The sequence below is a fragment of the Ochotona curzoniae genome, unplaced genomic scaffold, assembly GCF_017591425.1.
Source record: "Ochotona curzoniae isolate NIBS_2020 unplaced genomic scaffold, NIBS_Ocur_1.0 contig_64, whole genome shotgun sequence".
Classification (NCBI taxonomy): domain Eukaryota; kingdom Metazoa; phylum Chordata; class Mammalia; order Lagomorpha; family Ochotonidae; genus Ochotona; species Ochotona curzoniae.
In genome coordinates, this window is record NW_024466502.1 from 38865858 (window position 1) to 38891356 (window position 25499).

Sequence of the window (25499 nt, forward strand, 5' to 3'; positions counted from 1 at the left end):
ACATGAGAGATCCATCGGGATGGAGTTTCGGGTTCCTGGCCTCACTCTGGCTCAATCTCAACAGTGGCAGGAATTTGAATTTTGAATCAGAAAACGGAGGACTCTTTCTTTCTCCCTTCCTCACTGTGTAACTCTTTTACATAAATAAACAATTTTTACATGAAAGAGTTAAGTCTTTAGTCACTGTGATGAATCATCAGGAGGCTCCAACAGAAGAAAGCAAGGACCTCTATTTCATTGGAATGACATAGAGGTTGAGAATCAGGTGGCCAAGAGTAAGTAAGGAGATCATCCCACTGTTGATGAAGACCAGAACAAAAGGTTCCAGACCTCAGAGGTCAGGGGAAATTGGAAGGGAAAAGGACGGTGTGGGAGAAACTACTAGTTGCTAAATCAATGGGAGAAAAGATCTTCAACATTTGTCCCTCTTCTCCCACAAGGAGGCCTCAGCAGAGGTGTCAGGAGAGGCCCTCAGAGACTGAGGAATGAAGGCCACAGGGTTAGGAACACAAGCACAGGGCCAGAGTGCTCCTTGCTTGCAGCTCCCCTTGAAACAGTGACACACTGACTGTGGGCTGAGTCTGATGTGGAATGACACCTACCAGGTAAAGCCTCTGTCACCACCTATCGTCAGACCTGAAATGCACACATCGGTTTTCAACCAACAGCCAGGCTCCTCAGAAAAACTTAGCTACCAATTTCCCCCATGCCCGCTGACAGACCCAAGAAGTTCTGTGAACCTCAAACAAGATAATCGTAAAGAACGCCACACCTGAGTACTTCACTGGCAAACTGTTGAAAGTAACAAGGAAAGTAACCAGAGAGGGAAAGCCATCACAGGGGGGAACAACAATGCAAATGACAGCTGAATGACAGTCACACACAGAGGAAGACAAAAGGAAAAGAAGGAAGAGAAGGGAGACCAGATTAGAATGGAATGACACCTTTTAGATACTGAAAAGAAAAAAAGTAAATCCAGAGAAGAGTTTTTAAAAACAAGAGTGAAAATTCCCATTTCCAGATAAAGAGAAAGCAGAGAAACTTTAGGTGTTGGACCTGCACTGGAAGGAGTGTCAGAGGATGCTGCTGGACTCAGGAAAGGACAACTGATGAACAGGGATGGTTAAACAAGTGAGTGGACATCAAACACAAACGTTTTCTTCCTCTCATCATTTCCTGAAAAGTGTTTAAAGCACAAATGCTAAGACCAAAAGGTGGGAGCTACAATTTATAAAAAAAGATATAACAAAATAGAAGTTTGGGAGAAAGGGGCATATGATTGGGCTTCTGTGAGATTTTTTGAAATTTGGGGAACCAGTGTTAACAACACAGCAGGCAAAATCACCATATATTATGCCAGCATCCTGTATCATACAACCTGTTTGAGTTCTGGCTGCTCTACTTCTGATCCAGCTTCCTGCTAACGTGCTTTAGAAGGCAGCCAATGATGGTCCAGGTGTTTGGCTTACTATGTGCAAACTCCAGATAGAGTTCCTGGCTCCTGGCTTCAGCCTGAACCACTGTGCAGCCATTTGGAGAGTAAACCAGCAGATGCAATATGTCTTTCCTTCTGCATGTCACTCTGCCTTTCAAACAATTAAATGATTTTTTTAAAATACTATTAACTTTTGGAATTGAGAAACGAGAAGTATGAGGTAGGAAATGAAAAGCAGAATGGAAGTAAGAAACAAGACCACACTGACTCTGGTGCCCACTAATAAGATTATCTGATAAAAAATCCAGTGTGACTTTTCTTTGGGACATTTGGTTTTTATTAATGACTCTTCAAAAGACTTGAGATTCAAAAGAATGACTGTCCTACATGAAATGACAGGTCATGGACTTTGAATTTTGGAGTAGGGCTCTCCATCCCCACCTCTGTAAGTCATCCAGTGCAGATCCCACTTCCTCTGCGACACGTGCTCATTCCAACTCTCAACTTGCTCTATTCTTCCATTTACTAGGTTCTCCTTTTCGCCCTAGTATCTGAGATACAGAAATTACTCTTTAATATTCTACCACCTATTGTCATAGTTTATGGCATGCTGTGTTTGAATTGTTAACAAAATAAATGCTATATGATATGTTATCTCTTAATCTGTTAGAAACAATTGTACCAGCTAACATCATCCCTCAATATGTAGGGAAGATTTATTCCAGGACACAACCTCCAAATATCAGATATCAAAATCCCCCATGCTCAAGTCCCTCATGTAAAATGCAGGGACTTAATGTGCATGCATAGTTTTGTATATAATCTGCACACATCCCCCTGTACAGCTTAAATCTAGAGAATGTAGAATACCTAATTCCATGTAAATGCTAAGTAAATAGTTGTTTCACTGTACTGTTTAGGGAATTATGATTAGAAAGAAGTCTGGAAGCCAGCAATTAAGGTGCCTGCATCCCACATCCAGAGAGCCTGGTTCCAGCCCTAATTCCTCAGTTGTCAATCCAGCTTCCCATTAATGCATAGCCTGGGAGCAGCAGCTGATGGCTGACATACTTGGGTCTCTACTACCCATGTGGGAACCATATTAAATTCTGGGTTCCTAGCTTCAACCTGGCCCAGCTCTAGCTGTTGTGAATGTTTGAGGATTAAGCCAGCATATGAAAGATTCCTCACTCCCTCTCTCTCTCTCTCTCTCTCCTTTTCAAATAATACAAGTACATATTTTTAAGATCTACCCTTAAAAAAAAATGTCTGAACCGGGTACTCTGACTCAGTGGCTAAATCCTCACCTTGCATGTGACAGGATCCCATATGGGCACTGGTTCATGTCCTGGCTGCTCTACTTCCAATCAGGCTCCCTGCTTGTGGCCTGGGAAAGAGTAGAGGATGGCACAAACCTTGGGATCCTGCATGTACATGGAGGACCCATAAGAAGTTGCTGGATCCTAGCTCCTGGCTCCTGACCAGCTCTTCTCTGGCCATTGCCACCACTTGAGGAATGAAGCAATGGACAAAAAATCTTTCTCTCTGTCTTTCCTTCTCTATGTGGATCTATCTTTCCAATGAAAATAAATAAATCTTCGGCCTGGCATGGTGGCCTAGTAGCTAAAGTTCTAGCTTTGCATGTGCCAGAATTCTGTATGGGCACCAGTTCATAGCCTGGCTACTCTACTTCCCTTCTAGCTCCCTGCTTGTGGCCTGGGAAAGCAGTAGAGGACAGCCCAAAGCCTTGGGACCCTGCACCCATATGAGAGATCCAGAAGAAGTTCCTGGCTTCAGCTCAGCTCAGCTCAGCTCAGCTGTTGCAGCCACTTGGGGAGTGAACCAGTGGACAAAAGACCTTTCTCTCTGACTCTACTTTTCTATGTAAATCTAACTTTCCAATTAAAAAATAAATAAATATTTAAAATAAATAGTTTTTTTTTAAATAGTCTGTGTATAAGTCTTTTTCAGACGTTTTCTACCCACAATCTGTTTAACCCCCAGAGATGGAATTCATGGCTGCTAGGATGCCCCTATTTGTAATTAAAGCATTTCCTATGACAGACTTAGGAGAAGAAGAACCATGCTAGGAAATCACTAGTCTTCAGATTCAGCTCAGTGAAAAGGGATTAAGGAGATCGTCATCAACCCTAAGAAGCTAAGGGTTATGGTGATTAGTAAGCATTAACTGAAGACAAGAAGCAGTAAAAAAAAAAAAAAAAATTGTGATGGCTATGCATTTTCCTGTCAAATTTGTCTCCTTTGTCTCTACATCAAGTTTACTCACCTGTTCCCAACTCCCTTTTCACACTGGTCCTCGCTTGTTCCCCGTCTTTCTTGTCATTCTCGTAACTCCCCAAGTCATTTTCCTAGGTTCCCCATGAACTTGAATTTCGCCCTTCAGGGCCAGGCATTATTTCCTAGAGCCTGGCAAGCCAGAGTCTGTAACTGGAGGCTCTTCACAAGAACCTTTCATGCCAAATGTGAAAGTCTGCCATGAGGAAAATAAAATGATTTCAGCTTCATTCACGGTATTGTGTTTTCTGTCCCTGCTAACTTTCTAATTTGGAGCTGGTGAATTGCAATAATGGTCTATCGATGCCTTGTGAAGCTGGTTGTTCTGACGGGCTAGAGAGCTACAGAAATTTTATAAATAGCCCACTTGATGTTCCTGGCTTTTTAAATACTCTGGCTCCCTGGTAAAATAATTTTTGATATCCTGAACCTGCTATCACATTGGGCCTTTGCAAATCGGTCAGCAGAGCAAGCAGCTTACTATTCTCACCTTTTTCAAAGCTTCTTTCTGACAATATTGCTCTAAGCAGACTTCCTTTTGCTAGAGGGCATTCTCTGAGCATTGACACATCTGACAACAACTTTTCCTCACCCTCCTTAGGTGTCTGGCCAATGACTGGGCAGCTCTCCCATCCCTGAGCTCCCTGGTCTTCCACTCTTCACTTCCACGTTCTACTCCACCTCTGACTCATCCTCGTTCCAAGAAACTCCATTGTGGGAAGAGGGCAGGCGCGCGTGTGTATGCCCATTCCAATCTATGTTTTTTTATTCCTTTTCTGTACACAATGTGGACATCTACTCCTAATTCATTTTCTTTTGGTCAATAATTCCCTCAAATATTTGCAGAGTGCCTTTCCAATGCTGGGCACTGGACAGTGGCAAATCATAGCACTTAAAACCAAGTAGGGGTAGGGGAGAGGCAGACATTAAACAGCAAATTATCAATTAGCAATTTAAACATGAGAAGAGTTAGGACAACAGTAGAAGAGCATGCATGTGAGAGTCCAGGTCAGTGCAGAGCAGCAAGGAGAGTTTCCATGATTTTCAGCTGAGTAGCACTTAAGGAACAAAGTGGCTAAAGGAGGAGACACAGAGGAAATTCAAGGGCCCAGGCAAAGAGTTGGAAAGGAATGTGACTCCTTGAGGTCCTGATATATGGTTCCCAGGTGGCTGTGGTGCCAGGAACCAAAGGAGGGTACCACAAGATGAAGATGGTTAAGTATGTAGGGGCCAATTTCCACCTGACCCAGCAGGCCACATTAAAAGTTTGGGATCCTATCTAAAGAGTAATTAAACTTGAAAGATTCCTAGTCATCTATATCATCAATGTCAAAGTCATCTCTGTAACTAAATAAATAAATAAATTCATGCACATTGTGACATGGCCCAGTTTTGAATGTCATATACTGGGGGGACCTATAAATCTTCCAGCAGCTATGACTCTGAGGCTTTGCTGTCCTCCCCAGGAATATCCCTAGCTATGTTAAAAATTGAAACAGCATGGCTGACTGTGGTCCTGGGCAGACAAGTTGATTCCACTCCCACCTTGCCCAGAGATAAGCCTTATACAGAATTTCACTACTCAGTTGTGCATAGCTACAACATGTGTGCAACAAGTAACAACGGGGTCAGGTGGAGGGCTCTGGCTAATCTGGCTTCAAGCTACTCAGCTTCCATGCAGGACTGGGTACAGTCACTTTGCTTAGGCCAAGAGGCCAAGATCCCTCAGACTGACTTTCCAACAGGCCCCATGTCCCTCTCTTCTGTCTAGCCCGTAGATACTTTCGATTCAACCCTTCATATTCACTCTTTCCTTCTCTAACAGACTTTGGAACCAAGAAGTCAGCCCCATATGGAACTCATCATTGAATGTCCTTGCCCTCCAATTCCCAGATACTCAGAGCACTGGAAGTACTACAAGGAGAACAGAGGGAGAGAGAATGAGTTGGAGGTTTAGCACCAGCTCTCTCCTTACGAGTCCCAGCTCCTTTAAGGTGGGCCTATGGAGAGCCGCTGTCCTCGTGGCTGCAGAAACTGGTCCCTCCTCCTGCATTCAGACCCTAAGTGACAACAAGTCCTGGTGTTGCTCACCCTGTGGATGCTACCCTAGCATTTCTTGCCCTCCTTTACTCAGCACAAACCTTTATAAACATTGCCTTCATTAAGTTCCAGAAGGCACCTAATTTAACAGTCCCACACTTCCGTCACAAATCCCAAGTGACACTATGTCAGGCGTCAGCAGAGAGTTCAGCACTCAATTCTTTTGGGGGAAAGGAGTTTATTCATTTATTTATTTTACTTTTTCATATTACTATTACTATTATCATTTTACGATACAGTTCCATAGGCCCTGGGATTTCCCTTATCCCTTCTTCAATTCCTTCCCCCCTCACTGAGTTCCCTTTATTATCACTATAGAATACTTCTTCATAAACAGTCACATGTCCATCGTTGTGGGCATGGACAATGACAGAGTCCAGCATTCTATTGTCAATATATAATTAACAGTTTCATTGGGAGTCTTTAGTCTGGAAGTAGAGATGCCTAGTGCATTATATCCTCACATTTAGAAATGATAGTCCCATTACACAGTTACTACACATCCCCTTAAATGAAACCACAAAATATAGTCAACACCAGGTCGGAAAAAGAAATTAACAACACCATGAAGTTGAATAAAATGCTACTGAATGACTAACGTGTCACTGAAGAAATGTAAAAAAAAATCAAGAACTTACTTGAAAATGATGCTGCTGTATGATCTATGAGTCATTGAAGAATTTAATCAGAAGAAAGTATTTTGAAGAGAAGAAACTTTAAAAAAATCAAAATCTATGAGATATAGTTTCTGCTAATCTTTGTTGGTGAAATGTGTCTCCCATAGGCAACAAAAAGATGGGTTTGGTTTTTTTAATCCAGTCTACTAATCTATGACATTTGATTGATGTGTTTAAGCCATTTACATTAAGTTAATATGAAGGGGTGATAATTTGGTCCTTTTAGCAATGGGTTGTTCATTGATCAGGTCTTTTGTTGTTATTTTACTGGGCTATTCTTCACATTTGCCTTGGTTTTGGTGGGTGCTATTCCTCTTCTCTCTCAAGAGAGCATCTTTAAGTATCCTTTGTAGGGCAGACTTGTAAGAGACATATTCTTTTAACATTTCTTTGCTGTGGAAGAATTTTATTTCATTTTCAAAGACAAAGGTACATTATCATGGGTTGACAATTCTTTTTCTTTTAGAATCTGGAATACGCCTCTCCATTCTCTTCTGGCCTGTAGAGTTTCCTTTGAGAGATCTCCTGTAAATTTAATTGGCATTCCTTTATATGTCAATTGATCTTTTTCATGAGCACATTTAAGGATCTTTTCCTTAAGTTTGATTGACAAGAGCTTGATTATCATGTGTCATGATGAGGATCACTTTTGGTCAATTTTATTGGGAGTTCTGTGCCCTTCCTGCATATTTTTTTGCCAATTCATTCTCCAGATTAGAGAAATTTCCCTTATTTCATTAAATGCATTTTTAAACCCAGCTTCTCCTTCTGTGCCTTCTGCGACTCCCATAACTCTTACATTTGGTCTTTTAACAGTGTCTCTTAGTTCTTGAATTGTTTTTTGTGGTTTTTTTTGTTTTTGTTTTTGTTTTTTTGTAGCTTGAACCAGCTCTGCTTCCAGCTTTTTTGTTTGTTTCCCTCTAGTGACAGGAAATATCTTCCAATTTTGAGATTCTTTCTTTTGCCTCCTTTATTCTATTTTGGAGACTCTCCACTGTACTTTTAATTTGCTCCACTGTATTCTTCATTCCTGATATGTCAGCTTTCATTTGATTCATTTCCTGTGTGACAGGTTGCTTAAATTTCTTCCTGCTTGTACCTCTTGTTGTAGATAAGAAGCTTTATAACAAGTATTCTCAATGCTGTATTCCCCATTTTCTCGATGTCCTCCTCAGTTAACTCTGAGGTTGGCAAAGGCTTTTTGCTCCTTTGCAGGGGAGTCTTCAGTAATATTCATTGTGCCTCTGTCTCTTCTTTTGCTCTTGGTCATTGTACTTCTAGTTATCAGATTCTTCTCCTTGGGGCAGGTTTCTAAGGTATATCACCCACAGGCCTACAGTTCGATTTACTTATTGCAGTTGGTACACAGCTCTCTGTTTGCAGCCACTTGTGCCACTCCCTCCAGCAAGTTCCAGGTCTGGGTTTTTATGTTTGATTTCCACCATGGCCTCTGTAGCCCCAGTTCCATGCTCACCCCTCTCCACCTCCTGTGATACTGTACTGAGGCTGCACCATTGTCTGTACAACCTTTCTCCCATTTCTGATTCAAGCAGTTTCCAGGATTAGGGAGACACCAAGTGTCCTATATAGCTAGGTTGTTGTTAGTGGTGATCTTGCTGGAACCTGACAGTTGTTAGGTCTGAGGGCCACATGTGCTTATTTTGACCTGTACAATGCCAAAGTTGGTATTATTTTCAATGTCAGTCCAGTGCAACACACTAAACTCAGTGAGTTCTTGCTGAGCTGAGTATATGAGCAACTCACTGCTGTCCCTGCAGACTTAAAGCCTTTGCCATGCCATACAAAATGGCGCCTGATGTGCCACTAGTAGAGTTCTTGATCTGCTGGCCATCTGGTCTGAAGTCTACCCGGACCTATCTTGGGTGGAACTGGGTGGAACCTGTAGTGTGCCACGTTGTTACAGTTCACTGAGCCAGAAATGAGTTCACTCCCAGCTCAGTGCATGCATAGTACTGTCCAAAACCTTTTCCTCCTTAAACAAAATGGCGCTCGATTCACCTCTAGGGGGTGGCCTGGGCTATGAAATCCACCTGTTTCCACACTGCCTATCTGGGATCTGCTGCTCTGTCCCTGCTCCTGGCAAATAAAACAGACCAGTACAATGAGCAGTTCTTAGACTGGGTTCACCTCCTGAGCTCCTGGAGAACGTCCCTTTCCACCTGGTTGCTGGTGGATTTCTGACTGCTGGTTCAGTTCAGATCGTCACTCACTGAATACTGCTAGGGTATCAATCACTGAAGCACCACACCATTGTGTCTACTGCTTTTCTGTGTCTGTCAGTCTCCAGGCATCCCTCTGTTGTTGTTGTGTCTTCTCCTATTTCCTAGAAGGTGCCCGCTGTGCTTCACACTAGCTAATGTTTCTCCATCTGTTTAAATGTGCCCTTACCCTTTCTGCCATCTTAATTCCTCAGCACTCAATTCTAGCCCTGTCAAATGATTAATTGGACTTTTTGGGAGATTTTTAACTCCCTTTCTCTGGTGCCTGACCTAGGTAGGCCATTGAACAAAATGAAGACGTTCCCAAGTGTGGGAAAAGAAGAAACACAGGGATGAGGTTTAGCTGCTTCCCTCCAGCCAAAAGACATTCACTCAACAGATTTTGGCCACACCAGGCACAATCTACGCCAGGTTTAAAGTCCTTGTTATGGCAGCCTATAACACTATTTCCCTGATGTCAAACCTTTTCAGCTAAGATTCCCTGAAACTCCCTTTAAATTCACCTCACACCAGTATCTCCTATTCACCCTTTCTTGCTTTTTCTCCCTCACAGCATCACTTTCTAACATCCTCCTAAGTTAGTTAAATAATCACACACATACACATACCCTTGTGTGAAAGTTCCATGAAATGTCCAGGAAGCCAACGACTTTTGTCTATTTGCTATTATAATCCCAATAACCAGAACCAGAACCAAATTTAGCATGTTTTTTGTTTGTTTGTTTTTGTTGTTTGTTAGTTTGTTTTTGAGCAACTGAAACCCTGGGTTCATAGGAAGGTAGATAGGAAGAAGGGAAATGGTTCCACTCTTTTGGTTCTCAAGTACTTCTGGGTACAACCCAGATGCTTACCCCCTTAAGGACCCATGTCTCATACATGATGCTTCAGAGCAGAGAAGCTAAGTTGTGCTGGACAGTGTCACTTCCAATCACATTAAGTTTGCAGGAGTGTGAGCAGCAGACTGGTCGTTCTGTCCTGTCTTGCCTCTGCTTCAGGAGCTGAACTGCAACACTGGAAGAATAAAGTTTCCTTTCATCTGGGAACATGACCCCCTGACCCTGGAATAAGATGTCCACTTTGAGCATACATAGCCCTCTACATTCCATTCATTGTCAAAGTTCCTACTACCTGCTAAGCTTTGTACCTGAAACTGTGAAAGGAAACGATGAATAAAATATGGTCCTTTCCCTCCAGGTGTCTGACATACCTTATTGGACTTCAACAAGGTGAAAAGATGAAAGGTATTCTCTGCTTCAGTACAGAACCAACACAATAGACCTTCTCACTCCCTTGGTGTGCCAAATCACTAAGCACAGAGAGGAAACTTCCCATACCTAGGAGTGCCAGGCTTTGACCTGCATCTGCAAACTCCAGGAAATCAGAGACTCCAAAATATGAGACCCAGAGAGAAGACGCCCAAAACTCGGTCAGTTTTCCACTCAGTCCTGGAATAACCAAACTCAATGAGGCAGGCAAAGAATCAAATCATCCCTTGAGATCCTGACACCTGTAGAATTTATCACAAATATTTGTAAGTAAGAAAAAATAAGCTGAGAATAATAGCTAATCAAATTCATATGTGGATCTAGTAACTGGTGTATCTTACGTCATTCATGTGCAGCATCAGCCCATGAGCCTTCATGATATCCATGGAAACTGGCAGGCTGAAGGTCAGAGCCAAAAAAAAAAAAAGGTGGGGTGGGGGTTGATGTTAGGAGAATAGCTACAAAGTGAAGAGCAGAAACAGCAAATCAGTACATTTCATTTAGGATTCACTATTTGGGCCCTCAGGTGTCAGGTAAACATTGATTATTCATTAGATAATGCAACTGCTCTCAATAAAAGGCACAGCCAGGACCCTGGATGGTTTTAAATAGCAAAGTTGACTACAGGTGCCCTTTTGGCTAAATGCAGTTTCTCAGGAATAATGCCCAAAGCTTTTTAGGATAGCTATTGAATTGGCCCAAATATATCATTCTTTCTACATGCATTCCATTAAATTTCAGTAACTATCTCCAAGCTAGACTCTGAGAGCCAGAATCAAGGATATAAGTCCAGGAGTGCTGAGGGGTGAGAGTAAAGTCACCTAGAGGCCACAAACCCTGAATTAATTCTCAGAAAACTGAGCCCAAAGTCCACCCCCAGCTGGTGCCCAGATACAGTTCAGATAGGGATAGGGTGATGAGCATTCTTGCTCCGTTGCCTCTCAAATTAGCACCAAAAACCAGGTTATAAAATAAGCCATCGGCAAAGCAGGTGACTGCTATGCCTGCCACTTCTCAGGCAAATGTAAAACTTAGAGGGCGTCAAAACCTCCAAACCACAGCTTTAGAACTTCCCTGCTCTCATCCAGTTCAAATTTCCACAACGATGGTTGGCACAGTCTTGCCGTGACTGATCCCAGCAAGCTTCTTTCAACCCCTTTGCAGAAGCTTTCAGTCCAGAGTGTTTCCAGAAAGAACCATACATTTTGCTCTGAATAGTCTGCCAGCTGGTCTGAGAAAAGCAGGTGCAGATCTTTGCAAACACCATATGTACGTGCGTACTCTCCCAGCTTCCCTGTCTCTTCCCGCCATAGTGTTGAAAAGGGATGGTTTGATTGTTTTATTATTTGTTTGTTTTCCACAATGTTCCCCCAAGACTACGCTGGTCAAAAGCAACAGTTACTCAAACAGTGGGAAAGTGTGGGGCTAGTCTTTTTAACTTCAAAGTGAATTTTAAACACCTGTTCCATGAAATCATGTCCAAGCAAGGACCTGTTTATCTGGGAAGAACAACCAAGACCATGCGGAGAAGGCAAGAGGACACTGCACTCCAGCTCCTAGGAGCTAGGGAAATGGTAGTATTCAATTATCTCCACAACTAGCCAAGAAAGCCATGGCTGGTGATCACCTTGAGTGCTCCTGCGCACCTTGGAGAAACTGAGACAGAAAACTGGATGGAGCATTTTTTGGTAGCTTTGCCATTCTTACCATCCTGCCATTACAATTAATGCAGGAATGAAAATAAAATCAGAAATCCTATGCTATCTTTGATAACAAGCCTAGAATAGAAACTAGAGGAATAAACAGCTCCAAGGCCTCACTCATTGCTCTTTCAGGTAGAATCCTATTACTTTAAAAGTATCCTTTGAAATTCTGATTAGCCTGGAGCCTTTGAAAGCAGACAAACCAGCAACAGCCCAGGAGAGCAAATCCTCTTGCTATCTGACAGCTCCCCAGCCTTTTGACCCTGCACCCTTGGCAAGCCTCTGGTTACCTTCTTACCACTGCAGCCAGAACTTTTTTTTTAAGATTTATTTATTTTTATTGCAAAGTCAGATTTTTACAGAGAGGAGGAGAGACAGAGAGGAAGATCTTCTGGCCGATGATTCACTCCCCAAGTGACTGCGACGGCCGGTGCAATACCGATCCGAAGCCAGGAGCCAGGAACCTCCTCCAGGTTGCCCACATGGGTACAGGTACCAAGGCTTTGGGCTGTCCTCAACTGCCTTACTAGGCCTCAAGCAAGGAGCTGGATGGGAAGTGAAGCTGCCGGGATTAGAACTGGCGCCTACATGAGATCCTGGCATCTGCAAGGTAGCTGCTAGGCCATCATGCCGGGCGCCAGCCAGATCTTTTAAAGATCACCAAACCACAGGTCCCTTCCCCTTCCCAAAGGAGCTGGAGGCAGGGGGCATAAATAGTCATATTAGGAAAATAGTTAAAGGAATCCATTAGAAAAGAAAGCACCCATATAAATGCAGCCCAAACAAATGATTTCATTTACTCACACAGTGTACAAATATTTCTTGAGCAGCTATGGTATGCCAGGAATTCTGCTGACTGCTAGGGATGTGATGGTAAGACTTCTAGAAGTGTACTCTCTTCTAGGGGAAGCAGGCATTAATCAAATGATCCCATGAACCATGCATGGCACCTGCTGAGGTCAGGGCAGCAGATCAGGGCCTGCAGGATCCTCAGAGGGCATGGTGAAAGCCTGGATCTAGACAGAGAAGACAAGGGAGCCTGCTTTGACCTCAGATGAGAGGAAGACCTCAGATGAGAGGAAGACACGATGGAAAGAGACCAGAGATGAGAGAGGCCTTCCTAAGCGACACTCTTCCAATCCTTCCACTCTGACCCACTGAGACTCCAAGCGTCCAGGCACCACAGCTGAGTCGAGCTGCCTGGATGAGGCTGAATTCCCAACTTAAACAGAGGCAATGAGTTCTCTTTGTCTTTTTCCATCTTCTGAGCATCTTCTCTAGTTCAGACACCTGTCAGTCCTTAGTGAATATTATTACCTTCTGACAGCATGCCTGGCAATTCGGAGTATTACTATCAGCATCACATAGACAGAGAGGTAGAGCAACATGTCCATGGCTAACCAGCAAGTGAGAGACTGGACACGAACCCAGGTCTGTGTGATTTTCAAGTCTGCACTTCTCATCACACTTTGTTAGATTCACCTCAGTTCAGAAATTCCATTTTGCCTTCCCAGGACAATAGATCAATGTTTGAAAGATTATGATTTCCTTTTTTAGGTATGATCAAAATTGAGCAGGCATTTAGACTAGCAGTTAAGATAACTACAACCTAGGGGTCAGCACCAAGGTATAGTAGGTTTAGCCATCATCTACGGAACATACCATACGGATGCTGATTCAAATTTCTGCAGTACCACTTTCAATCCAAGTCCCTGTTTGTGGTCTAGGAAAGCAGCAGGGGATAGTTCAAGTCCTTGGGCCCCTTCATCCACCTGGAGGACCCAGAAGAAGCTCCTGGCTCCTGGATTCAGATCAGATCAACTCTGCCTGTTGCGGCTATTTGAGTAGTAAACCAGTTGATAGGAAGAGCTCTCTCTGTCTCTCATTCACTGTGTAACTCTGCTTTTCAAATAAAAATAAAATAAATCTTTAAGAAAAAAAATTTTAGTAACCTTCCACATTAGGGCACCTGGCTTCAGTCCCTAGTTCTGGCTCTTAATTCCAGCTTATTGTTAATAAAGACCCTGGGACGAAGTAGTAAAGGCTCAAATTACGGGGTCCCTATCCTTACATGGGAGACTTTGATCTGTTGCAGTGTGCAAGAGAGAGCACACCAGACAAGTCTAGGATGTATTAAGGATTCTTCATTAACCAAGTCTGGCAATGGAAATGAGCAAACAAAAAGTTAATCCAGTGGCATGATAGCCTAGTGGCTAAAGTCCTCGCCTTGCACATGACGGGATACCATATGGGCACCAGTTCTAATCCTGGCAGCCCTGTTTCCCATCCAGCTATCTGCTTGTGGCATGGGAAAGCAGTCAAGGATGGCCCAAAGCCTTGGGACCCTGCACCCACGTGGGAGAACTGGAAAAGTTTCTGGGCTCCTGGCTTCAGATCGGCTCAGCTCCAGCCATTGCAGCCACTTGGGGAGTGAATTAGCAGATGGAAGATAATCCTCTCTGTCTCTCCTCCTCTCTGTACATATGACTTTCCAATAAAAAATAAATAAATCTTTTTTTTTAAAAAAGTCAATCCAGTCTGAATCGAAACCCTGAGAGGAGCAAATGGTCATTACTGTAAAATCTGTCCATTAAACTTCAGACCAATGTTCCAGTTTCCCCAGCAATATAAATTATCCTAAGAGACATGCAGTGAACAACCTGGACACACTTAGAAAGCTGCAGACATTCACCTTTCCCTGGCTTCTCTATTCACATTCCATTACTACTAAGCCTCACCTCTCTTGGAACCCTTGAAAGTACTCAAATTAGGGCCTGGCACGATAGCATAGCGGTTAATGTCCTTGCCTTGAACGCGCCTGGATCACATATGGGCGCCATATGTGGGCGTCTAATCTCAATGGCCCTGCTTCCCATCCAGCTCCCTGCTTGTGGCCTGGTAATGCAGTCGAGGACGGCCCAAGACTTTGGGACCCTGCACCCGTGTGGGCAACCTGGAGGAGTCTCCTGGCTTCGGATTGGCTCAGCTCCAGCCGTTGCAGTCACTTGGGGAGTGAACCATTGGACAGAAGATCTTCCTCTCTGTCTCTCCTCTCTGTAGATCCACTTTTCCAATAAAAATAAATAAATAAATATTAAAAAAGAAAGAAAGAAAGTGCTCAAATTAGAAATACAAAGCATGTTAACATTTGTATGTTCACTGACTTGTCCAAGCAGTGAACAGAGGGTGAGGAATACAGACATAGAGCAGCCATGTTCAAGCGCTACCTGTCCTCGGAGTCTGTCCTTAGGAAGCAAGAGAGCACGCAGGAACTAGGGAGACCAAGAGCCAGACTGCAGAGTGACAGCAGCACGTGACCAAGAGAGTGAGCACCTCCCAACCATGGCCCTCATGGAGGTTTGAGCAGGGAATCATTATGCAACAACACAATACTGCCCTCTTAGGTTCCAGGTGATAGCAGATGAGCATCACCCATCTCATGGGTAGACATAGGTGGGGGAGGCATGGCTTCCATGCTTGTGACCCTGAACTAACTGTCTAAGACCACAACAGATTATATTCCCAGCTCCCAACTTCAGTTATGGCTGGCTCTTTCACTCTCTGTGTCCCTTCCCGTCCCCTCAAAGTTTTGTGAAGAGTTGCACTCATTTCATTATAGCCCCTTCCTCCTCATTTCTGTGAATACAAGCAATAAATTGTCAAAAGTGCCTCATTCAACACCTCAGAAAGAGAAAGCTCTCAACACTAAAGACAGGGTAGGCAATGACCAGCTCTCTCTTCTCCAGGAATAGCAATCCCGTGGCCCCTATAAAGGAGAATCTGCACCCAAAAGCAACTGCAGCATTGTTTGAACACAAGAAGGAGACAAGACTCCTAGTGGAGTCAGGCACAACATGTAGCAGCTGTAGGGAAGGAAATGAAACCTTTTTGGAGTCAGAGCCAAGTTGAGCGTCTGCCCCAAATCCTCAATATTCAATTACCTCTCCATTCTTTTCATTTGCTTAAGATGCCAACATCCTAAGAAGGGACATCTCCAGGAACTAAGCAGTCAGTCTCTAAGATACACAAAAATAAAGGATGGGAAGACTCACTACAAGGTTCCACAGACTCCCCTTAGTACTGGCTGCAGGAACAGGTCCTATGTGACAGCCCCCAAAAAAGTGCTAAAACTCAATGCACTTGCATTTACACCTTGCAAATCTCATTAGCATGTGTCAGAGCCCTGGGTTCCAGTGTGTGGAGCTGGCAGAGGCCTCCTGCTGCAGAATGTCGCATCCTGCCAAGCCCAGCGCCTGTCAGTTACGCTGACATTCTCTGCTGCTGCTCACACTTGTGTGTCACGCAAAGATCAATCCCAAAGTTTGTTTGTGGCCTTGCTTCATCAAGATGTGTGGAAACTTCTGGAGATTTACAGAGTTTGGAATATGCACGCTTCACTCCTTGCTGGAGCTTTGATCCCACAGTCTTCAATGATCTCCTACACTGATGAGCCGAACTTAAACAGGCATGAATGATCTATTACTCAGCAGTAGGCCCATTTGCAACTGACAGCAGCATAAACAAGAAAAGAAGTTTACCTCCCTGATGTAAATGAAATCCAGGCAGCTGGCAGCACAGCTCTGTTGTAACTGGAGATTCAGTTTCCTTCTAGCTTGCTTCTCCACCTTCATCTATCACTTTCACCTCCAGGTCCAAGATGGCGGCTCTCACCTATACATCCAAGACCAGTGGTTGGCAAATTACAAGGCATAGGACAAATCCAATCCTCCACCTGTGTGAATAAATAGGCTTCACTGGAGCACAGCCACACCCATTTGTTTGTCTGTGGTCTGTGGTTGCCTTGGATGTTGAACAGCAGCACTGAGTAGCTGCAATAGAGGCCATATGGCCCACAAAGCTGAAACAGGCACTATCTGGTTGTTTACAGAAAATGTTTGCCACCTCCTATTTTACACTAAAAACAAAGACAAGGTCACAGCAGTCCAAGCCATTCCCAAAAGTCACATATAACATTGTTGTTTGCATCCCATTACCAGAATGGTCTCATCACCATGCCTTGCAACAGGGTATGCTGGGAAGTGATCTTTTCTCTAGTTGGCCATGTGCCCAGCTAAAATCCAAGACTCTATTTTTAAGGTAGAAGAGAAGAGATTTAAGGAGTCAATTTGTCATCAAAGGATCCTTTAAGTAGACTAGACTATGGACAGAAACAAGCTGTGTGTCTCTGAGTTTTATCTCCCAGGGAAAGAAAGCAGCACAGAAAGAGATCCAGGTGATACAGAGTCCTTCCCTCAATGATGATGCCCAAACAACGGAGCCTTCCTATAACAGGAAGCTCCCCTCTGGAGGAAGGCAACTCACATTCATGTGACCACAGTAGCCACAGAGAAGGAGTAACAAAAAGAAAGAGAGAGAGATACAGAGGGAGAGAGAAACAGGCAGAAATACAGATAAAGGAATGAGACCCAGAGAAAATTTAAAAGAGCAAGCTTGGAATAAAAATGCAAATATGAAAAAACTACCACTTTATAGTCTTCGTTTTATCCAAATCTAATCCACCATCCTGCTGAGATGCTCAGACACTCATTGGAGTCAGTACTGGAATTCCCTTCTCAGAGTCAAGCCATGGGCCCTGCATTCTGCAGCAATCCCTCCCATCAGTGAGTCACATCAGATACATGGGGCCAACACATAGTCCTGCCACGTGAGGCAGGAAGACCTAGAAAGTCAAGCTCTCTACAAGCTCCCTAAGCAAGCTTCCCCTGTTTTTTTCATAATTCCAACCACACTCTCATCCATATCCCTAGAAGCAAACCTGTCTCTTCCGTGGCTCCTCAAGCAGCCTTTGTCTTTCTGTCCAGTGAAAATCCCATAACCAAGAAAATATCAAGAGCCTGACCTCCTGTTAGAATGGGAGGTAGTAAGAAAACAAAGTAGAACTTAATACTCCCTAATATAGATGGGTAGGTAGTATGTTAAATAAATCTCTGTATTAACCAATCAGGATGGACAACAGCTTCAGCCTGAAACAGGAGTTACAAACTTCTTGATGAATTACAACTCCGTGTGTGTGTGTGTGTGTGTGTGTGTGTGTGTGTGTGTGTGTGTTAGAGACAGAGAGAGAGGGAGAGAAGGGAATGGGAACCAACCTCTGTGTTAAGTATCTGCCAATTTAACATCAATGCATTTTCCTCTATCCTATAGCCAGTCTTCATGGACCTCTGTAAGTCTTGGCCACAGGCTGCTTCCTCTTGGGGTTGAGGAGGATTGAATGGGTAAGGAGGTTTGGTAGGGAGGCCATACCAAGTGCCCCCTAAAGGCTTATACCCTAAACCTGCTCTGATCCATGCACACCTAAACTTAAGTCTGTTGAAAGCAAGCACTGGTATTGAGATCCGGTTGCCACAGGACCTTGGTGATTACTAAATGTAAATATCCAGACAGCACTGATGATTGGTGGGCCCAGTACTAGTGGAGAGTTTCTCTGAGTGGAACAACCAGTGTTAATATTCAGCCCTTATGCACCAGGAAGTCTGTGCCAATTATTATAACATGATAGCAAAATGTTGCCAAAATGGTTGGCAGAAATCCACGGCTATGAACTCCAACTGCTACCCAACTACATCCCCCAAGGACTTTCTTAACCTCGCACAACACAGCAATTAATGGGTTAATGTCCAGCTCAGCAGGAAGTCTGCAGCCTCTGCAGCAAAGCTTAGGCCACTACCCATTCCACACCATCCCAGGTGCTGAGTATTTTTAAATAACCCTGAGTGAGGATATCTGCAGGGGAAGAAGCATGAGACAAGAATGAGGGGTCCCTTTGGGAGTCAACATTCCCAGTTACTCAGGTTCTACACTGCACAAGTTCTCCTGCCTAAGCAAGTCCAAGGGAACTGATCTCCAGCATGCGTTCTAAGCTCTGGGCTCATGGCCCAAGCTCTGGCCAAGCTCTGGGCTCCAGCATGGATCTGCACCCACCTAGAGGAAGGGATGCCACATATTCTGTCATGTATTAATAATAATAATAATACCTACTTTACAGAACTGCTAAGAAAATTAAACTAATTATTTGAGCTGCCTAGCCCAATTGTGGTAAGAAGCAAGTGCCCTCCCCGACCAGCAAGAGTGGGAATGGGTACCGGCCAATCAGAAAGGGCCGTAGTATCTGCCAGTGAGTGACAGGACCAGGCAGGCCATGTCAGGCTAAATTGAGCATCCACCATCACACACACAAGATCCACGGCTAGAATTGGATCTGATAGAAGAATTCAGGGAGCTCCCCTACCAGGCTGCAGTTCCCACTAGTAAGTGTGAGAGCTAGGTTTGGGACAGCCCAGCCCAGGCTAGGTAAAGTACTCCTTGGTATATGTGTGGGCTGACTAGGCCACAGCACCTGTTGGTATGCATGAGGACTTGGCCTGTGGCAGACTAGGTTGCGCCAGACCACAGCACCCGTTGGTTCACATGAGAGGTAGGGCTGGGAGCAGAACTGATCAGCCAGCTGCATCCACTGATTTGTACAGAACAAACCCGACCCTGCACTTGCTAGCCCACCAAAAGCCAGGTCTGAGGTCATCCCAGATGCATTTCCTTGGGGGCTTCCCCAGCTAGACTGCAGACTCAAACTCCAGCCACAGGGAAAAATCACAAGATATGTGGTCTGACCTTGGAATGCCTGTGTCAAGTCTGGGCCTCCTCATTTATTGATGCCCATGCTGCGGAGAGCATACACAGATGTGCATGGAGGACATGACAACCAGCTCATCCAGGCCATCAGAGAACACCCAGTGCCTCATCAGAGGATGGAACATGGAGCAGGTTGGACAGCTCTCCTGACCAAGCTTTGCTGGTTAGAGGATGCACCCAAGTGTAGACCCAAAAGTCTGGGTTTGTGGATGCACTAAGTTTGACTTTGTCAACCAATAGACTTTGGGTTTTCTCAACTTTGGAGTGAAGAAATTAACAACTTTTCAGAATTAGCAAAACTACTCAAGTAACACCATAAACAAGCTTTCCCACATTGGGGTCTCTAAGGTGTCGTTAAATGATTATTCCCCAGTTTCCAGGTGCTGATGTAATTTGACAGCAAGGACCCTCCCTTTCTCCATCTCCACACTTCTCTTCTATTGCATATACAAAAGAAAAAGAAAAAAATTAAAACATCTCAACCACCTCCCTCCATACCTGACCTTCTCCACTCTAATCTGAGACCCGCATGGACATATATCCTCGCAACTATGTAAACAATATTTTTCAAAAAGTTCCCAACACTCATATCTATTCTAAATATTACTACCATTGTGATCAGCAGAGAGCTGCACTCTGATCCTTGGAGAACAGCTAAGAAAAGACAGGAGCACACGCAGAGCCAGACACACAGATTAAAAGGATGTACGATAAGTGACAAACTTCCCAAGATGTGTCCCAGAACCATGCCCTTTCTCCTAGTGACAGAATTTAATATATGAACATCATCATGATAAATGACATGTAATATAAACTTATCTGTGAATGAAGTAGAATCACGTCCGAGTTGGATTTGACAATAGGCAAGCTGAACGCTGAGGCAGACTGGTGTCTTAAGGGGCTTGATGCAGACAAAAGATTTGGGGAAGGCCAGAAGGCTGTAGCTGGTCTGACTGGTCTGGAGTGGAGCAGACAGCCTTAAGAATCCGGGTTCAGTATGGATGTTCTCTGGCAACAAGAGTTCCCAGTTACGGGCCTCAGAGCAGGCAGCTATCACTTCAGTGTGCATAATTGGCATGATGCTTCTTAGTGATACTGTCTGTGGGTGACAGGGAGCTAGCTCACTCTGAAGGAGCCGGATTCCATGTGGGAATTCTCAGGAACAGGCATTTCCAGTTATGGAACCCAGGTATCATTCCCACTATCTTTGTTGGTACTGGCACTTCCTGGGGGTGCCCTCCAAGGTATGGCAGCCTCTTGCCTAGGCCTGATGAATCTTGAGACACCCATGTTCAGTTGAGACTCTGACACTGATCTGCCCTTTTCATCTTTCCTGACTCAGACTTAACCAAATTTAAGTTAAAAAGGAGATTCCACGAGAGGCTAAACATCTTTGTTCCTGGTAGAACTGAAGACACTCTTTCAAAAGAGTTCCAAAGTACAGAAAGCCAGAGATCACATCACATTAGCATTCATCCCTGTATACTTTTATGGTGACTTCTTGTTGTCAGGCACTGAGGACAAAACCATGAATCACCTTCTCTTTAATGTCAAACCCATGTCCCTCCTACCCCAGACCAAACCAAGCCCTACTCTTCTTCCCTCTAACATTGCTCCCCACACAATATGGTGCACAGGTTTCAAAAATTTCCCCCTCGGACTTCACACCCAGCTCCCTCTGACCTTTCAAGGAGCTGCCCCAAGCACTTCCCTTCCCTCATCATCTCTCACCCAACCCACTTGTCTTTGTAACGTTGACTCAAAGCCTGATTAGTTTAAGTATGTCCATGAGCAGTATGACTAAAAGATAAGTATTCTCATGCAAAATATTTAGAAATTCATATATATTTTTTCTCATTTTTGTGAACTTTTTGAAGGCTGTTCATATGTATGGATTTTAGAGAATCTACACCACCAAAAAAGTTTAGCTCCATTTTCTACAAACTTTCTGAACCACCTTCAGAATGTTTCACAACTCATAAAAGGCTTTTGTATCTTTATATCATGGACCCCTCACCTCAACTCTGAGGTGAGGTAGGACAATGATTATCACTTCAGATGAAGGCATTTAACATAGTGATCAATACATTTTACTTGAAACATTTGCATTCATACTGGTGAGTTAACCAGTAAATGGAGTTATAGTGTCTTTGATTGGTGGGGGGCCTGCCAGAAGATGCCCTTCTGCCCTCCCCTTCCTTAACCTGTATAACACTGGAACTTGTGATGAATAAACGGACATTCCTGACCAGCTTGTCTTCAGTGGCCTTCTCTCTCTAACTCCGACTTTTAAATAAATGAATAAATAAATTTTTTTTTAAAAAATTATTCACCTCATGTGACCAACTTGGAAATAGAATAGCTAGTCCAGGATCCCAGCATGGCATCCTATGTCTCTTCCAGCTCTCTGAATTCTTCATTAAAATGTTGTTTTTTGTATCATTTGTACTTTGCCTATGCACAAAAATATGTGACTAGCCATCTCCAACAGGAAATATTTTGGGGCCCACCTCTTCTGGAAATCAGTGGTTATGACAGAGCTTTGAGGGGTCGGGTCATGATGGTAATTCTTTTTCCCTGCCCTATGCTTACTCCCAGATCCAATGCCTGACTTAACACATCCCTGTACTCCTCATAAGGAGCTCATTAACCATCTCCTCCTCCTTTTAAATGGGTTGCTAGAATCAGATCTTTCCTGGGCAAACTCCTATTTATAACCAACTATAAACCTTGAGTTATACAATGGTGTGGCTCTCATTTCACTGGCCAGAGAACAAGAGCTTATACCCCAGTGCCCAATACTATAAATGATACACAAAAACATGAATTAAATTCTCCTGCTTTATTTCCTCCAAAATATCATTCATAATCCCCTTCTGCTAGTTTACTCTGCCAAAAAAAAAAAAAAGTGAATCGGCAACCTTCTGAAAGTGCTAATATTCATATTCATGTTGCTCTCAATGTATGTTCAGTTGGCCTAAATTTTTCCATCCTTGTAGACTGCTAAAAGGCAGATGGGTTAACCCAACTGCCAAGTACTCAGCAAAACCTGCTTCCACACTCTGAAAGTTGCTTAGTAAAATGTTTTTGATCCTGGTGGTTGGTTGACAGTGGTAAAAGTAAAAGCCATTAAGACTGTGATTAATGAAGATGCTTTTTGCAAGTTTTCCCCAAGCACAAGTGAGGACATGTAATCCCATTACCAATACTCAATCTTTCACTCTCAGGAGATTTCCTCACTAATTAGTCTGAAGCTGTAATTTAGCCTATATTTTAAGGAATGTGTCACATGAGGACACTTCTAATTTATTTCTGACCTTCCTTGAGTTTAGAGGCACATATGCCTTTGACAAGAATTTCTCCCAACTGCCATTTTCCTGCCACACACACAACAGTGATTTAACTAAGACCTGAGAAAGGGAGTATCCTAGTCCATTTTCTGTTGTTAAAACAAAATGCCTGAGACTAGACGACCTGTACAGAATATAGATAGTTTTTAGCTTAGTTCATGGTTCTGAAGATCAGGAAGTCCAAGATGAGGCAGTCACCCCGGGTGAGGGCCTCGTGTTGCCGCAACTCACAGCAGAAAGCAGAAGGTCAGGGGTGCACACTAAGGAGAGAGACTCAAACTGTAACATCCTGCTCAAGCAGTTACTCATCTTTTCCCAAGCAAGAGAGAAAACCCGCTCATCCCAGGAAGGCACTGATCCATTCATGAAGGCTGTGACCCCTGAGCCAGGCACCTCTTCTTTGACCCCACCACCCAACATGCCACATGGAGGAGTTACGGTCTCGGGGTTTAAACCTGCCAGCAAGCCCTGAGGTCACCAAGGAAAGGTGATGTTGTTTTTCGGCCATAAGAACCACCGAAGACAAGCTGTTCAGGAATGTCCGTTTATTCATCACAAGTTCCAGTGTTACACAGGTTAAGGAAGGGGAGGGCAGAAGGGCATCTTCTGGCAGGCCCCCCACCAATCAAAGACACTGTAATTGACTATACAACACATCCATTTCCCTTGACCTTTTAGTCATGTCAGAGGTCATGTTCCATTAGAAGGCCTGGAAGCTGTGCCTCAGGCCACGCCCACCAGGTAGCTGACAGAGACCTGGGAGCAACTGCCCACATTAGGGCTCCAGCACATGAACTTTGGGGGAACACACTCGAACCATAGCAGGGAGGCAAGCTCAGAGTATATATGCTTTCACTCGGCTTTCCTAAGACTTGGTCTAACCATATTGCTCTGCTTCTTCGCGCCTTCCTTCTAAATACCAGAATAGTGAGTTCAGGGCTATATTACTAGGAGTGTAAAACAATGAGATGTAAATAGAAGTGAGTTCTATTATATCTAGTTGGAAAATCTAAGAACCAATACACAACTTGCCCTATTCCCTTTCCCTTCTGCCATAGCAAGGATAAAGTTCCAAACAGTGGCTACACCATCAACCTGGGTTGCTAAGCTAAAACAGCATACCTGTGCTGGATGCACAGAGTAAGAAGAAACGGACTTTTGTTATTTGAACTCACTAAGACTTGGTAGTTGCACAGCCTGATCCATCCTGACTGTATCACCCTACATCAGGGAAATTGTACCTCAAACCTCGATGAGTTGGATTTTTTTCAAATGAGTTGTCACATTTAGGAACAATGTCCTGGTGGCCTACCTCCACAACTGATCTCATGGTGGCCTCTTTGATCTCACAGAGCGGCTCTTTATCCTCAGAACTCTCCCCCAAAATCTTCTCCACTCCTGAGCCAGTTACTCTACTCTTCCTTTTCAAAAATTCTATCCAAAGTTTCCACTGGGGATTGATGGAAAGGAATGTAATCCATTACCCATCTCTGCTTCCAGCTCTCATCCCTAAAGGATGTAGGCCCCGGCAGGTTCCCCTGGCCAATGAGTCACACAGTCACCACATGCTGACAGCTTGTCACATTATTTTCCCAGGGGATGTAAGGAGAAAGACTCTGATTCCTCCATATAATCCTCCTTGCAGTCCCCTGTGACCAATGGATTCTACACAATGTTCCCAAGAAAAAGGAAAGCAAGACAGATGCCCTACGAACAGCCGCAGCCAGGGAGGTCACATGGATGAGTACGTGGAGCAGCCCATTCTTCCACATCGGTCACCAAAGTGGGACCTGGAGCCACGGCAGCAGAAAAGCAATTTTTGTTCATCCCCAACACAATCCTGCAACATGGCCCCGATTTCCCCAGTCCTGCCACTTCACCTACTCGAGGGTTTTCAGAAGCCACCCATGCCCTTTATGGTCACACTGCCTTTTGGACAGAGGAGAAAACAATGAAGATTCAAGAAGTATGACTGTCACATGGAGAGAGGGAAGAAACACTCATTTAAATATTAGCCATGCACAATCCTGAATCCTCTTCCTACTCCCAGGGATGTGTCTTAAAGTAGCCTTTCATGGCTGCTGGCTGGGTGATTCTGCTATAGAGTGGAAATTAACAGGGATGCTCGTGGCTATTTGCACCAACAATTCCCCACTTGGACAGGTAAAGGCCTCCTTAGGGCTCAGGTCTGCCATCACAGGAAGGCTACAGTACTTCCAGTACATACCAGAATTATTTAATCTAGACTTCATGACAGGTCTCATACACCAAAGCACCTCTGAAGGACAAAGAGATAACTATAAAAGTACCTGAAAAGAAACACTTTAGAAGAACTGAAAAGCAATCCAGGGGGAGGGGAAATTGGTAGCCAATAACTAATCCATCACCTTTTTTTTCCCCTCCTGCTTCTCAACTTTTTTCCCCCCCAAAGCCACAGGCTGTCACCATGCAGTTTATCAGCTGTCACTCCATCACGATTCTGGGTGACATGAGATCAATAGCCTAAAACTGCTCTCAGATCTACGGAGACATTTATAAAGCCGGATCACCATACCCTGGCTGGGCCAGTTCCCCCTAGTTCTGAGGGTGAGACAGCTATACCAGCTTCATTTTCATTTCATAAGCGGATTGTGACCCACTTTGAGGAGGTCAGTTCAAACCATCAGATTCAAGGGAGTGTCCGAGTCCTAAACCTTCTGTACTTGCTGAACAAGGACTTTGGGGGAGGAGGGAGAAAGGCTAGTCAATGATTAGAATTCTCTCTACCTTGAAAAGGCTGTAGCT